This window comes from Triplophysa dalaica, chromosome 5 (genome assembly GCF_015846415.1).
Source record: "Triplophysa dalaica isolate WHDGS20190420 chromosome 5, ASM1584641v1, whole genome shotgun sequence".
In the NCBI taxonomy this organism is placed as follows: domain Eukaryota; kingdom Metazoa; phylum Chordata; class Actinopteri; order Cypriniformes; family Nemacheilidae; genus Triplophysa; species Triplophysa dalaica.
Genome location: NC_079546.1, coordinates 24,571,234 through 24,579,069, shown reverse-complemented (window position 1 = coordinate 24,579,069; position 7,836 = coordinate 24,571,234).

Sequence of the window (7,836 nt, the reverse complement as noted above, 5' to 3'; positions counted from 1 at the left end):
CCTATGTTCACATAGTAACCTCTCCCTTTAAGGTGTGACCCAAACCATTTAAGTACCAATCCAGAAAGCCCTACCCAGTTTTCCAGCCTATGTAGGAGTATAGTGTGATCTACCGTGTCAAAAGCAGCACTGAGATCTAGTAAAACCAGAACTGATATTTTGCCTGAATCAGAATTCAATGGAATATCATTAATTATCTTTATGAGCACTGTCTCTGTGCTATGATGCTGACAGAAGCCAGACTGATAATTGTCCAGGTAGCCATTTAAGTTCAAGAATATGGTCAGCTGATTGAAGACAACCTTTCCAATGATCTTGCCTATAAAAGGAAGATTTGATATTGGTCTGTAGTTAGACAGTAAGGTTTTGTCTAGATTGCCCTTTTTTAGTAGAGGTTTGACAACTGCATTTTTTAGGGACTCTGGGAAAGTTCCTGAGAGCAGTGAGGTATTAACTATTTTTAGGAGATCTGCTTCCAAACAGTTAAACACTCTTTTGAAAAAGGATGTGGGAAGTGTGTCAAGGCTGCAAGTTGACCCCTTAAGATGCTGTAGCGTTTCCTCCAGGGTTTTGAGTTCAATTGTCTGAAATTCAGACAGAGTTACTAATTTCTGATGTACTGAAGTCAGACTGACCTGACTGCCGCATGGAGCTTTGCTGATTTCCATTCTGATATTACTGATCTTTTGAAGGAAAAAAGTTGCAAACTCATTGCATTTGTCATCAGACAGCATTTCCCTCGGAACTTGACTAGGAGGATTTGTTAGTCTCTCTACAGTAGCTAAAAGGGTGCGAGTGTTATTTATTTTGGAGTTTATAATGTTAGAGAAAAAAGTTTGTCTAGCTTTGCCTAAGTCAACATTGAAGGCATGCAGACTGTCTGTATAGATGTTATAGTGAACTTCAAGTCTGGCACATACGCTCAGCCTTTCCGCATGTTCTTTTCATGCTTTGTACTGCTGGTGTGTTTCTCCAGGGTGCTTTACGCCTGCCAGTTATCGCCTTGACCTTAACTGGAGCAATGGCATCGATAGCATTTTTAACTTTTGCATTAAAGCTATCGAGAAGAACATCCATAGAGTCTGCAGATATACTCTGTGACAAAGACATAGCATTCATAAATAGCTCACTGGTGTTCTCATTTATGAATCTCTTTTTTTATAGAGACGGGTCTGTCCTCAGTGGTAGGACTTATTGATAAATCATAGAAAATACAGAAATAATCAGACAGTGCCACATCTCTAATAATAGTGGATGAAATGTTTAGACCTTTGCTAATGAGCAGATCCAGAGTGTGTCCACGATTGTGTGTGGGATCGTGTACATGCTGGATCAGATCAAAAGTGTTTAAAACATTTAAAAGTTCATTTGCAGTGTTGTTTTCTGTCTTGTCTACATGAATATCAAAGTCTCCAGCAATAACAAAGCAGTCAAATTCTGAGGAAATAGCTGATAGCAGTTCTGAAAAATCATCAACAAAGACTGGGGAGTATTTGGGAGGTCTGTAAATAATTGTAAACAGAATGCGTGGTGCACCTTTTAAAGCAATACTCAAGTATTCAAAGGACAGGTAGTCACCAAGTAAAACTTTCTTGCAGTCAAAGAGATCTTTAAATAGAGCAGCTATTCCTCCACCTCTCCTAACAGCTCTGCAAACATTTATAAAAGTAAAGTTTGGGGGGGCTGATTCATTGAGGATTGTAGCACTACAACTATCATCTAACCAAGTTTCATTTAGAAACATGAAGTCCAGTTTGTTACTGGTGATGAGGTCATTGACCAAAAAAGGATGCTGAAAGATTGTGTGAATCGTAAAGTCATTCAAAAGATCGAAAGAAATAACAATAAAGCCACGACATGGCTGAGTGAAGATTCAGTACAGAAAGTCACACAAAAGGTGCCAAAATGACGTATAAAATCTTTGTGTGTCAAAATCCAAATAAATTCTACATTTCAAACTGACAAGTAGTAAATGTGTTATAACTACCTAAATGAATCATATTATATATAGAGTTTACCAGTGGCAGCAGTGGATTACAGGAGTTTATCACTCTCTTTTGGGTCATAAATTGCACTGAGACTGTATGTTAATCAATTATTCCTTTATAAAGACACAGAGAAAAACTATTACTATATTACTACATAATAATATGTATAAATGTACATTGTGATAGTTTATTAATAATTGACTAACACTTTTTAAATGATCTAATGAAGCAGTGACAACTCCTAAATAACTGGTTTGAATTTATATTTGTATATGATAAACTGGTCATTAATACAGAATGAAAATACAATTATTAAACACTTTATAGACATGCTCATGAATCAACAAGAAAATATTAATAACTGTATTTGTAAATTGCTTGCTGATGTATATTAATGTAAGGACAATGCTTTATAAATGGTGAATTAACTGTTTAATAATGCTTAAATAATGATTAATAGCATACAGTTATTATAAATTGTTACCTATCACTCTATATTTGAAAATCCAAAACTATATTAGAAAAAAACACCATATGATGCATCCAATGACAGAAAAACATACATGAGAATTCAGTTTTATTGACATGTGGGCGTTTTTTTTCTTAGGAAATGAAGATCTTTTGTAACCTTATTTTATTGTTAGTTTCTTTTGAATGACTTTACGTTTCACACGATGTTTTAGCAAAACATGTCTGAGCATTAAGTTTGAGTGGAAACAAAGGAAACAAAGATATTTCGTAATCTAACCCCCATTTTTGAGAAAGAAAACAGACAAACAGGTAATGATATAGTTCATAAATTAAGGTGACCACCTCGATCGCATAAACCTGAAATATAACACATATATATGATGTATGCAATAAACAAATATACCTCCGGGCAGGCAGTGTACCTGGAATAGGGCATGTCTGGTCACATTCTCATAAAGTCTTTGCACTAAAAGCAATGGTTTGGTGTCATCTGAAAGCAGACACTTGACAGTTTATTTTAAAGTCAGAACTAATCTAGTTGAGCTTAAAAATAATTTCTAATGACTCCATAAAAAATATTGAAATTGGCCTTGTTAAAATTCAAAAATGCTGACTATGTTCTGTTTTAAATCTGAAGATGATACATTTAAACTCTGGACTTTATAAAATGTTTTTTAAACATGTCATGTGAAGTCATTTAGAGGAGATTCTGAAATGACTTCTGTTGTTTATTAACATATTCGACGCATCTAGTATTCAAATCTTTGAGCTTCCAGTTCACATCCAGGCTATAAAAGTGACAAGGCAAAGGTTTTCCCGTTATTTAAGCATTAATAGACAGTTAATTCATCATTTATAAAGCATTGTCCCCTCATTAACATACATAAGAAAGCAGGAGCATGTCTATAAAGTGTTTAATACATTCTGTATTAATGACCAGTTTATCATATACAATTATAAACCAGTTATTTAGGAGTTGTCAATGCTTCCTAAGATCTTTTAAAAAGTGTTAGTCAATTATCAATAATCTATTTCAATGAAAATGTATACTTATATTATTATGTAGTTATATAGTAATAGTTTCTCCGGGTCTTAATTAAGACGGGCTACTATTGCTTATCTAATGATTAATAGCATACAGTTATTATAAAGTGTTACCTATCATTCTATGACAACAAATCATGGTTGAGCATTCAGTTTTAGTGACATGTGAGCAGGTCTTTTTCTTAGGACATGAAGATATTTCACAATCTTATTTACGGGTATCTTCTTTGGAACTTTTGAATGACTTTACGTTTCACATGATCTATCATCAGTCATTGATGCATCCAATAACAGAAAACATGCGTGAGAATTCAGTTTGAGTGACATCTGGGCGTCTTTTTCTTAGGAAAGGAGGTATTTCATAATCATATTGTATGGATATTTGCTTTGGAACTTTTTAATGACTTTACAATTCACACAATCTTTTATCAGTAATGGATTCAGTCATCCAATGACAGTAAAAATGTGTGAGAATTCAGTTTGAGTTACATGTGGGCAGTTTTTATTAGGAAAAGGAGATTTCGTAATCTTGATTTATTGTTATCTTCTTCTGTTTGCCTCTTTGGAAAAAAACTGTTAGCTTAACCCACCACTTTTGAGAAAGAAAACTGACAAACAGGTAATGATATGACCTAAACTAACAGAGATATAGTTCATAAGTAAGTTGACCACCTCGATCGCATAAACCTGAAATTTGACACATATATATGATGTATAAACACTTATATTTCAAACATTTGTATTGCAGATGTTTTTCTTGCACAGTACAACTTTTAACTGTTCATGAGATAGACGGCCTAAGGGAAGAAATTTTTCCTGTGATCTGTCTAATCACTAGTACTAGCAACAGGGCTGAAGTGGGACTCATTCTCAGACCTGGAGTTTCATGCCTTACACATTCCCACTTTACTTCAAATTAAATTAATGTAATTCGGTAACGCATGCATATTATTTGCATTGTGGCTGTTTATTTATAATTATAAAGTACATATTCTGCATGATCATATTATACATCCCTGATCCTACCCAATACCTATAAGGATGGGGAGTCGACTCCAAAAGAGTCAATTCCTCGACTCTTAATGTCCCTCAAGTAGGATTCCACTCTTTTCGACTCCTTTTCAACTCCTTTTCGACTCCTTCATTTTTCAAAATAAATGAATAAATCCTGTATCATCCCATAAGCAGATATTGTTATATGCCATGTTTTTGATATATTTATATATGTTGCAGTATTCTTGATGTGAGCGTGTGAGAAGGAGAGGCTTGGTGTGCAAGGTTCTATGTGTGTGTGTGTGTGTGTTGGGGTGTGTGCGTGTGTGTGTGTGTGAACCTAAAGAAGCTGTTGAGAGACTGAAGGAGAGACTGAAGGAGAGACTGAAGGAGAGCCTGAGGGGCTCTATTTGCGTGCGTGTGTGTGTGTTTATGTGTATTTCAATAATTCTTCACTTGTATTGCACTTGAATACTTTTCAATATCCCTATGTTTATTATGGTCATTTTTTGCGTAGCAAATTATATGTTTTTTACCTGAAATCAGTACTGCCATGTGGTTTCAGTGGTTTCGTGAGAATGACCCTATAAATACTTTTTTAGGAATACACCACTAATAGTATGTGCTTGGAGAGAGGAAGGATAAGGTTTCTCTTTATTTGTGTTTGGGTCGGCGCCACCTAAAGGCAGAGGACACAATAGCCCTGAGCCTCACGGCAATAAATGACATTCTTACTAAGCATTTGTCTAGTCTTAAGTGATATTATCTAAACATTCTAATATCAAAATACATTACTTGACAAGAAAAGTGACCTGAGATATTTGGTCTTGTTTTGTGAAAAATAATGTAAGAATTAAGAAACAGGTGGGCAGAAAATAAACATGAATAAGGGACATGTGTCAAACTTCAAGATTATTTTTCTCACCCCATGGACAGATTTTTGAAGAATGTTTAGATATTTGTACTACAAAACAAGACAAAGACACTTAGTAAAAATTTCACTTTTTTCAGTCCTCAGGTTTTGAGGCGGGGCATCTATAACTGTAAATACTGTATACACTAGTTTAACCAATCAATAAAGACTAGGCTCTCTGTCCATTGACTATAAAAGAGGTGTCGCTTACTCACCTGTAGAGCAAACCAACATGATCGGGGTGAAACGAGCACGTTCTTCAGAGGCTTTTATCCAAACAGCTAGACTTGCACGCGTACAAAATGGAGCTCAATATGAAGGTATGCAAGATCTTCATTATCTATTTTTTGCCTTATTCGTCTGATCAGCACCAATGACATTTTGAGATCTTTTGAGATCCTTGTTTGCTAGTTTATTTCAAAAGTGTGCAAGTGCATTTAAATACCAGAGAACAATGATCCTTCATTAGGAACTGAATACTAAAAGTGTTTGTTTGTACCCATGTTAGCAAATCTATCAGCCTATATAAAGAATATGAAGAAGTTTAATATACAAACCCTTATAGCGCACACATAAGAAGATGGCAGCGCAGAGCAGAGATGGGCATTTCTGGTTCTGCACTGCAAAAAAAAGCAATTTTTTCTTGTTTACCAGTAAAAATGACCACAAACTCTTGAATCAAGATGCATTTTCTTGATTAGCAAAATGACCTAAGAAAATAATAAAACATAAAAAATGATATTTCAGGGATTTTGTGCTCAAAACCATCAAAAGAATCTGCCAATGGGGTAAAAAAATAATCTTGAATTGAGTGACTAAGAAAAAGGTCAAACTTAAACCAAGATCTTTTTTCTTATCCCTTTGGCAGTTTTTTTTTGCTTCTTTTAAGATCAAATTCACGGAAATGTCATATTTTTGAATAAAACCAAGACTTATTCTTTTAGGTCATTTTGCTTATCAAGAAAATGCATCTTAATTCAAGCTGTAGACATTTCTACTGGAAAACAAGAACAATAGACATTCTCAATAGACATCACTCTTCAGTGTGCCTATATACAGTAAAAGGGGGGCCTTTGGGGTCATTACACATTCACTAAGAGGGTACAATGGAGCAAAGTGGGAACATTTTTCAGGTCTCCTGTTGGTCATGCTTTAAGTCGTGCAAAATTCAAGTAAAAAACACTGTTGATTTCTTTTTTGATGCCAAGTGGAACTTTAAAAATGACTTATTCTTTAACATTTTGTAGGTCTAAATCCTCCTTACTCCACTGACTGAACCCTTCATCGAAAACTACACAAACAAATCCTGTTTTATACTAACTTTGCACTTATTTACGAGACAGATGATTGTTTTTTGAAGAGGTTTGCCTGTGAATGTATTAAAAATAACGTTATGTGAACTTGCAATTGCTATAGTGTATTTGTGTACAGTCAGCTCAGATGAGATGGGTGTGGTCTGTGATTAAAGGAACGCACCTTAAAATGACAGCGTTCTGATGGCAAATTATTACGCATCTGTAAACGCCATCCACACAACACATTTTGTTTTAAACAAAGGTGCATCGACCACATGTACGGGGTTGGTTATTTGCTTTACTGTAAGTATAAACATGTTTAAAAACTTAAACTTTAAACACAAAGTACAGTTTTCGAAGATCCCTCAACTTCAGACTGGCATTCTCGAGGTGCTCTTTATCTTTAAAACATGAGATTTTAGCCAAATGACAAAAAAACTTCTACAACAAACGTTGTATATTGATTGAAATATAATGGCTATGCACGGGAGTATTAAGCATTTATAATGTACTAGCATGCTCTATCAACTATAACACAACCATCGTTGACCCAAAGTGCTTTACAATAAAACGTTAGATAAAAAGCAAAAGAGATCAAAATAAAAATGTAAAAATTGGAGTATAAAATATAAAGTCAAAATAAAATCAGAATAAATACATGTACACAAAACATACTTAAAAAGTACCACACACAGCATCACTCAAATGCAAGGGTGTAAAAATAGGTCTTTAAATTTGATTTAAAAACACTAATAGTCCATGATAGTAAGGGGTAGACTGTTCCAGAGTTTAAGGGCAGCAACGGCGAAAGCCCGGTCACCTTTGGATTTACAACGAGGATGAGACAGATAAGAGAAGATGGTTACAACATCTTAATGATCTCGAGGCTGTATACAGTTGTGCTCAAAAGTTTACACAGCCCTTGCAGAATCTGGAAAAAGCTGAAACATTTGGAAGAATAAGAGGATTTTTGAAAATGAAGGTTTATTTCTAATTTATTCCTGCCCTGAGCAAGTTATTTCACTAAAGAAATGTTAACATAAAGTTCACACTAAAGAATTACTACAGTTGCTTGTTCAACATTTCTGGATATTTGACTCGTAAATTGTTATTGTTTCATTTATACATCTTT